General features: G+C 47.4%; 1 non-coding gene across 1 annotated transcript; it reads right to left on the bottom strand.

Moving 5' to 3' along the window:
* Window positions 1-5,339: 5,339 nt before the first annotated feature.
* On the bottom strand, window positions 5,340-5,477 carry LOC114812497. The gene has a single exon (XR_003760149.1). It is a non-coding gene; the product is annotated as a small nucleolar RNA SNORA7 (small nucleolar RNA).
* Window positions 5,478-9,400: the final 3,923 nt, after the last annotated feature.

Here is a 9,400-nt window from a genome sequence, read left to right as displayed (position 1 = left end):
GATTAAGCTTGTTTCTACCCCAGTGCTTGGCACATAGTGAGCACTTAAATACCGTTGTAAAGAAAGCTGCTGTTGGGTTTGCCCCCAGGGGATACAGTCATGAAATCGGAGACAACTAAGCCTGGCTAGGTTCTATCTACATAGAAGGGGAAACCTAGACCTTCTCCCCACTCTTCTGAGGGTGGGGTGTTGGTGAAAGAGGCGCCAGGCCTGCTCCCTTCTCACGAGATATTAATCCTTCCCTCCACCCACCCCCCGGTATTAGTAGGAGTAGCAGCATAATAATAACGATGGCATTTGTTAAGCTCTTACTATGTGCAAAGCACCGTTCTAAGCGCTGGGGAGGATACAAGGTGATCAAGTTGTCCCATGTGGGGCTCACAGTCCTCATCCCCATTTTCAGATGAGAGAACTGAGGCACAGAGATGTTAAGCGACTTGCCCGAAGTTGGTATTTGTTAAGCGCTTACTATGTGCCGAGCACTGTTCTAAGCGCTGGGGTAGACATAGTCACACAGCTGACAAGCGGCGGATCCGGGATTTGAACCCATGACCTCTGACTCGCCAGCCCGGGCTCTTTCCACTGAGCCGCGCTGCTTCTCAAGCACTCACAGTGTACAGACAACTGGACTAAGCGTTGGGAAGCGTTTATCAAGTACCAAAAAAAAAACATTAAAAGATGGAGGTAAAGCACCCATTGAAAGCCAATCTTGGTGGAGAGTATACGGCAGGGTTTGACCATTAATTAATCAATGTTGGTATATGTTAAGCGCTTACTATGTGCAGAGCACTGTTCTAAGCGCTGGGGGAGATACAGGCTAATCAGTTTGTCCCACGTGAGGCTCACAGTCCTAATCCCCATTATACAGAAGAGGTCACTGAGGCACAGAGAAGTGAAGTGACTTGCCCACAGTCACACAGCTGACAAGTGGCAGAGCTGGGAATCGAACCCATGACCTCTGACTCCCAAGCCCGGGCTCTTTCCACTGAGCCACGCTGCTTATGAGTTCAGTATTCCCAGGATCTACTCCATCGCTCTCACAACTTCAAAGTCTCCGAGGCCAGCTGAAGGAAGGAAAAATGCCACAAACAATTCATTGGGAAATGGATCTGACAATAACATTTTATTGAACAATGAACATTTGTGACCCCGCTGCTGGGGAGGTGCTGGTTGGGAAGCGACCTCATTTCTGACACTGGCACCGTTCTTGCTTGCTGACAGACAAGTCAAAATCAGCTGCAACATTGATTTAACAAACAGAAGGAGTCTTTGTGGGGAAATGTGAAACCGTTTCTCAAAATGGGAAATGGTCCCAAAGGCGTGGAGAGACCCTGAATAATAATAATAATGTTGGTATTTGTTAAGCGCTTACTGTGTGCAGAGCACTGCTCTAAGCTCTGGGGAAGATAAAGGGTAATTAGGTTGTCCCACGTGAGGCTCACGGTCTTAATCCCCATTTTACAGATGAGGTCACTGAGGCACAGAGCCGTGAAGTGACTTGCCCACAGTCACACAGCTGACGAGTGGCAGAGCCGGAATTCGAATCCACGATCTCTGACTCCCAAGGCTGGGCTCTTTCCACTGAGCCACGCTGCTTCCCGCGGGTAGCATGAGGAGAAAAAATAGTCCCTCAGGATTGCAAACGATGTCCAACTCCCCCAACCCGTTGCTGAGAAACGGAGAGCCACTGATGAGTGAAGGTGCTCTGCAGCGCTCTAAGCTACATCCACTTTGCAAATAACCTGCAGGATGTTTCACCAGCCTGTCTTCCCTCTGGACACGGACAGAGTCCGGGCTGGGAGTGAGAAGGTCCTGGGTTTGAATTCCGGCTCTGCTGTGTGACTGTGGGCAAGTCACTTCTCTGGGCCTCAGTTCTCTCACTGGTGAAATGGGGATTGAGACTCTGAGCCTCGTGCGACAACCTGATTATTCTGTATCTACCCCAGCGCTTAGAACAGTGCTCTGCACATTGTAAGCGCTTAACAAATACCAACATTATTATTATTATTATTACCATACACACTCCCTTCTCACAAGGAGTTGACCCTTCCTTGTACCCCCGTCTTGCCACAGAATTAGTAGTACTAACATTTATTAAGCACTCACTGTTTGCAGAGCACTGTACTAAGAAACTGGAAAAGAGTACACAGGTGGGAACTGGACACCCTCCTTGTCCCCTAAGGGGCTCACAGTCTACGTAAGGGCTATCTACCCCAGCGCTTAGAACAGTGCTCTGCACAGCAGCGTGGCTCATTGGAAAGAGCACGGGCTTTGGAGTCAGGGCTCATGAGTTCGAATCCCAGCTCTGCCACTTGTCAGCCGTGTGACTGTGGGCAAGTCACTTAACTTCTCTGTGCCTCAGTTCCCTCATCTGTAAAATGGGGATTAAGACTGTGAGCCCCACGTGGGACAACCTGATTCCCCTATGTCTACCCCAGCGCTTAGAATGGTGCTCGGCACATAGTAAGCGCTTAACAAATACCAACATTATTATAGTAAGCGCTTCACAAGAGGAGCAGCATGGCTCAGTGGAAAGAGCATGGGCTTGGGAGTCAGAGGTCATGGGTTCAAATCCCAACTCTGCCACTTGTCAGCTGACTTTGGGCAAATCACTTAACTTCTCTGTGCCTCAGTTTACTCATCTGTGAAATGGGGATTAAGACTGTGAGCCTCACGCGGGACAACCTGATTACCCTGTATCTACCCCAGCGCTTAGAACAGCGCTTAAGAGATACCAACATTATCATTATTATCTTAGAACAGCACTTGGCACATAGTAAGCACTTAACAAATATCATCATTATCATTACTATCACCCCCAGAGGAAACCCAAAGCAACTCTATCCCATTGTTCCAAGTGGCCCAATGAGACAGTGGTGTTTATTGAGTCCTTACTTTTTTTTTTTTTTTTAAAAAAAAGGTATTTGTCAAGCACTTATTATGTATTAAACACTAGGGTAGATACAATAAAATCAGGTTGGACACAGTTCCTGTCCCACATGGGGCTCACAGTATTAATCCTTATTACAGATGAGGTAACTGAGGCACAGAGAAGTTTAGCGATGTACCCAGGGTCACACACCAGACAAGGGGTGGAGCTGGGATTAGAACTCAGGTCTTCTGACTCCCCAGACTCATGTTCTTTCCACTAGGCCACTCTGTTCAGCAAGGCAGCCTCCACTGTGCCTTGGTGAGGATTCCTGGATCCTTCCCGGGAAATGGGGGTGGGAAGGAGTGAGAGAGGGAACCCGAGGACACAATCTGTATCTCCTCAACCAGACTCTTTCCAGGCCTTCTGGACTACATTTCAGCAGAACATTTTGGAGAAAACACCCACCGTCGGGTTTGCTTCGATATCACTGGACTCACGGAGAAAAATGTGAATTTTGCAAAGCCTTTCCAACCTAGTGGCTAGCGGTGTGGCCTAGGGGAAAGAGCAAGGGGACCGGGAGTCAGAGGACCTGAGTTCTAATCCTGGTTCTGGCACTTGCCTGTTGTGTGACCGTGGGCAAATCACTTAACTTCCCCGTGCTTCAGTTTCCTCATCTAAAAAATGGGGATTCAACACCTGTCCTCCTTCCTACTTAGACTATGAGCCCCACGTGGGACGGGACTGTGTCCGACCTGATTATCTTACTTCTACCCTAGTGCGCAGTACAGTCCCTGGCACTTATTGAGCGTTTAACAAACACCATCGTAAGGAAATCTCCTTTTGGATTTGCCAAAGGTGGACGCAGTTACTAAAAGGTAACAGCAAATCTTGCCTAGGCTCTATCTACATGGTACCTAGACCTTCCTCCCACTCTTCTGTGTTGTTGTTACTGGGATGCTGATGGAAGGGGCACCATACCGTGGCTCAGTGGAAAGAGACCGAGCTTGGGAGTCAGAGGTCATGGGTTCGAATCCCGGCTCCGCCACTTGGCAGCTGTGTGACTGTGGGCGAGTCACTTCACTTCTCTGTGCCTCAGCTACCTCATCTGTAAAATGGGGATTAACTTGGAGGTTCATGAGGGACAACCTGATTACCCTGTATCTACCCCAGCGCTTAGAACGGTGCTCTGCACATAGTAAGCGCTTAACAAATACCAACATTATTATTATTATTACTACCATACACACTCCCTTCTCACAAGGAGTTGACCCTTCCTTGTACCCCCTCCTTGCCACAGAATTAGTAGTACTAACATTTATTAAGCACTCACTGTTTGCAGAGCACTGTACTAAGAAACTGGAAAAGAGTACACAGGTGGAAACTGGACACCCTCCTTGTCCCCTAAGGGGCTCACAATCTACAGAAGGGCTCCCAGCCCAGGGATTTGGGGGGCCTGGCTGTTCTCATTGGAGATTGCCTCTTCGTGGGTGGACTGGTCATCCTCAGTTCCAGGACCAGAAGAGTCAACTTTGGCTTTGGATAGTGGGGGGGCCTGAGGACGGAGGGGCTTTTGGGGATGAACAAGTACAAATGAGCTTGGGGAGGCACAGGTGGGATTCCAAAAAGCTAAATGGTCAAAATGATCCGATCAGGAGCCTTTCCAGTCTCACTGGGGGACAGCCAGGATGTGTCAGAGAGTTAGGGAGTCTGGATATGCCTTCCTAAAAGCTGGGGGGTGGAGGGTGAGAGCAGTGACTTTGCCCTTTCAGCAGCTGGAGACCTTCAGGGGACTGGTCCCTCTCACTTCAAACCTTATTCCACTGGGTCAGGCCTTCCTTCTAGTACTACTCCTATTTTTATGACTACTTCAAATAGTAAGCGCTCAGTAAATACTATTGAATGAATCACTTCTACGACTATCACCACTATATGGCATTTTTTAAGGGTAGCCAAGTGAATAGAGCACCTACCTGGGAGCCGGTGGACCTGGGAGCTAATCCCAGCTCCACCACTTTCATTCATTCGATTGTATTTATTGAGTACTTACTGTGTACAGAGCACTCTACTAAGTGCTTGGAAAGTACAATTCAGCAACAGAGGCAATCCCTGCCCACAACGGGCTCACAGTCTCGAAGGGGGGAGACAGACATCAACAAGTAAACAGGCATCAGTAGCATCAATATAAATAAATAGAATTAGCGATGTATGTACACATCAGAACAAGTAAAACAGGCATTAATATAAATGAATAGAATTATCTTCTCTGATACTATCTAGTTGTTTCTGACTCGTCGTGACAACACAGACGCCCCGCTCTCCATCTGCAATCGTTCTGGTGGTGGATCCATGGAGTTTTCTTGGTAAAAATATGGAAGTGGTTTACCGTTGCCTCTTTCCACGCATTAAACTTGAGCCTCCACCCTCGACTCTCTCCCGTTACACTGCTGCCCGGCATGGGTGAGTTTTGACTTGTGGCAGATTACCTACCGCTCACTAGCCACTAGCCAAGCTAGGAATGGAATGGGTAGGCATCTGCTTGACTCTCCCTCCCATAGCTGAGACTGGTAGAGTTCTGGAAACTCTTCAGGTGTGATCCTGAGAGGCGAAATAGAATTAGAGATATGTGTATATATATGTATTTGTATATGTACAAGTGCTGTGCAGCGGGGAGGGGGTAGAGCAAAGGGAGCAAGTCAGGGCAGTGTGGGGGACAGGGAGCAGAGGAAAAGAGGGGCTTAGTCGGGGAAGGCCTCCCGGAGGAGGTGAGCTTTCAGTAGGGCTTTGAAGGGGGGAAGTGTGATTGTTTGGTGGACTTGAGGAGGGAGGACATTCCAGGCTAGAAGTAAGAAGTGGGCCAGGGGTCAGTGGCGGAACAGGAGAGAATGAAGCACAGGGCCTGCTGAGAGACCTTGTACTTTATGCCTCTGTGTTTTAGTTTCCTCACGTGCAAAACGGGGATTCAATACCTGTTCTCCCTTCTTCTTAGTCTGTGAGCCCCAGGTGGGACAGGGACTGCGTTCAGCCTGATTAACTTGTATCTACCCCAGTGCTTGCCCTTCAGTAAATACTTAACAAGCACCATTTAAAAATAAATGAATGAATGAATAAAGGACTTGCCCAGGGTCACATAGCAGACAAGTGGTGGATATGGGATTAGAGCCCAGGTCCTCTGGGTCTCAGGCCCCGTGTTCTTTCCACAAGGCCATGCTGCTTCTGGCTTGTAACCTAGTTGGGAAACCAGGGGCTGTGTTTTGTTGTGAATGGAGTCAAGAATCGCTTTCTTGGCTGTGGGTTCTTTCCAACCTCTAGAGTCTGCTGGCATCTTTGTTATTATCATCATTAATAACCACATTAGTTATCATTCATTTAATGAGTCCCAGAGCTGTCCTTAATGCTTCTGGATGTAAGGTACAGTTGCTAAGCAGATCCTGGCAAGACAGTGCACCATCATCTAGGTCAAAGAGAAGGTGCCAGCAGAGAAAGAAAAAATGAAACCCTCAGTGTCAGGAGTTCTCAGATTATTTTCCTTATTCCTCTTCACACCTTCCTCCTCTCACTTTCTCTTGGTGGAAGGCCACTTTCCCAGAATCCTTTCCTGTAATGTAAGCTGCTTCTAAGTAGGGATCGTGTCTACCAACTCTATTGTACTTTCCCAATGGCTTAGTACAGTGCCCTGAACAAAGAAAGCGCTCAAAAAATACCACTGATTGATTGTCAGGAGCAGCATAGTCTAGTGGAAAAGGTAAAGGCCTAGAAATGAGAGAACCTAGAGTCAAATCCCAGATCTGCTCTGTGAATATGGGCAAATAATTTAACTTCTCTGTGCCCCAGTTTCTTCTCGTAAGAAGGGTATTCTGTATAATGGGCCTGTTATCCCTCCTATTTAGGCCGTGTGCTCCATGAGGGAAAGGAACTGTGTCTGTCCTGATTAACTTGTATCTCCCCAATGGTTAGAGCCATGTCTGACTCATAACAAGCCCTTAAAACACATATAGAGTAATAATAATAATGGCATTTATAAAGCACTTATTATGTGCAAAGCACTGTTCTAAGTACTGGAGAGGATACAAGGTGATCAGGTTGTCCCACGTGGGGCTCACAGTCTTAATGCCCATTTTTCAGATGGGGTAACAGACAGAGAATTTAATTGACTTGCCTCAAATCACACAGCTAACAAGCGGCGGAGCTGGGATTCGAACCCTGACTCCCCAGCCCATGCTCTTTACACTGAGCCACGCTGCTTCTCTAAGAACAAACGTTTTGCAGAGGAGAGAAGGAGATGGAATTAGGCCTGAAAATCTACTCCCCTGACCTCCCCATCCTTCCCTCGTCACCTGTCCATGAACCAAGCACCCGTACGAATGTGCAAAGAGAGAGGGCAGGGGAAGGGACAGAAGAAGAAAGCTCGGAGGTGGGGGTGAAACAAAAAGGGGTGTCTGCTCAGGAGAGATGGAGATTAGGAAGAGATGGGAGCAATATTCGGTTACTGCACAATATAGATGATAAACAAGAATAATAATGCGGGCTTCTAGACCCCGAGAAAGACGAGGCCAACCGAATTACCTTCATAATAGGTTGCTGGGTGTCTCAGAGCCATTTGTTTTTGACTGAAGAGCTGAAAGGGAGATCCACTCTCCTGAGGTGTCATAACTAAGGTGACAAACACGAGGTTCGGAGGAGGCAGGAATGGGGAGAGGAATAGGTTGCTTTTTTAACAGTGGGTGGTGTGGTTGTGATTTTATTTCCCTAATTACCAATGAGAATGAACTCTGAAAGATGCCACACACCTACTTCCGTGCTCGAGAACAAGATGGTGGACATTTAAGCCTCTAATGTGCATCTAGGGCCTCTTTTAATAAGAATAATAAGAAGAAAAGAATGGTATTTGTTTAGTGCTTATTATGGGCCAGACACTCTACTAAATGTTGGAGTGGATGCAAGCAAATGAGGTTGGACACAGTCCCTCTCCCACATGGAGCTCACCGTCTCAATCCTATTTTACCCGTGAGGTAAGGGAGGCCCAAAGAAGCGAAGTGACTTTCCCAAGGACACACAGCAGACAAGCGCTGGAGCCGGGATTAGAACCCATGACCTTCTAACTCCCAGGCCCATGCTCTATCCACTGTGCCATCTTTTAAGCCTGCGGTTCCTGTTCCAGGGAAAATGAGGGGGTCATTCCTCCAACCGCCTGCCTTCATGCCATGATGATATTTATTTAAGAAGTACCCTTCTCCAAAGAGATCAAACTACTTTGCAGTCATTTCTGATCCCTCCTCACTTCGGTTTCTGCAAAACAGTGGGATGGTTGCATTATTTTCCTTTTACAGTTAGAGACACCGAAGATCAGGGGGATCAAGTGAGTGCCTAAGGTCACACACAGACGGATGGAGGTGGAATCTGGACCTAGAACCCCCGGTTCCAGACTTCCAGGTCTCACCTCGTATTCCAGTACCCACTGCTCTGGGTAGGAGTGGAGGGCAGTTCAGGTAGGAGAGAACTGAATGGGTACTCCCATATTAAATTGAAATCTCTTTGAGGGCAGGGATTATGACTTTTACCTCTGTGTTTTTATTCCTAGTGCTTAGTAGTGTGTTCTCCTCCTGCTAAATCCAGGAGGTTCCTGCTATACAACATTTCCAACATCCACCCATTACTCTCCACCCAGAATATTACAACCTTGTTCCAAGGTCCCGTTATATTATGACACGACTATTCTTTTAGTCTCTTCTCTGATCGCCTTGCCTCCAGGCTCTCTCCCCTCCACTATATACTCCATATTGTAGCCCAGATCATCTTCTGGAAATGGCACGGCATAGTGGATAGAGCAGAGGCCGGAGAGTCAGAAGGTTCTGGGTTCTAATCCCAGCTCCACCACTTGTCTTCTGTGTGACTTTGGGCAAGTCACTTCACTTCTCTGTGCTTCATTTACCTCCTCTGTAAAATGGGGATTGAAACAGTGAGTCCCACATGGACCAGGGACCATGTTCTGCTCGATTTGTTGTATATCTCCCCCACCCCCGCCAGTGCTTAGTACAATGCCTAGGACATAGTAAGCACATATTAAGTCGAATATCATCATTATTATTATTATTATTATTATTGTTATATCTCCCCTCAACTCAAATTCCTCTAATGTCTTCAAATTTACCCCTGCACAAATTCTGAATTGATTTCAAGGATCTCCTCCCCATCTTACCTAGCAGTCTTCTTTAGGAGCTACTAGCCAGCTCTCTCTATTTCTACCAAGTGAATCTTCTATCTGTACCCTACCTCACTTTCATCTCTGCTCCCTTGCTCAAGGTATTCCACCAACCTGGAACTTTTTTTTTAAACAAATGAGGTAACAGAGGCAAAGAGAAGAGAAGTGACCTACCCAAGGTCAAAGAGCAGACACATGACAGAGCCGGGATTAAAATCCATGTCCTCTGACTCCCGGGCCCATGTTCTTTCCACTAGGCCATGCTGCTTTCCACCCTCATCTCCCTAATCTACCAACTCGCCCCACCTTTAGAACCTTCCTCTACTCTC

Source organism: Ornithorhynchus anatinus, chromosome 5, assembly GCF_004115215.2.
Source record: "Ornithorhynchus anatinus isolate Pmale09 chromosome 5, mOrnAna1.pri.v4, whole genome shotgun sequence".
Taxonomy (NCBI): Eukaryota; Metazoa; Chordata; class Mammalia; order Monotremata; family Ornithorhynchidae; genus Ornithorhynchus; species Ornithorhynchus anatinus.
The sequence above is the reverse complement of the archived record's forward strand: the minus strand, read 5'-3'. Positions and strand labels throughout refer to the sequence as shown.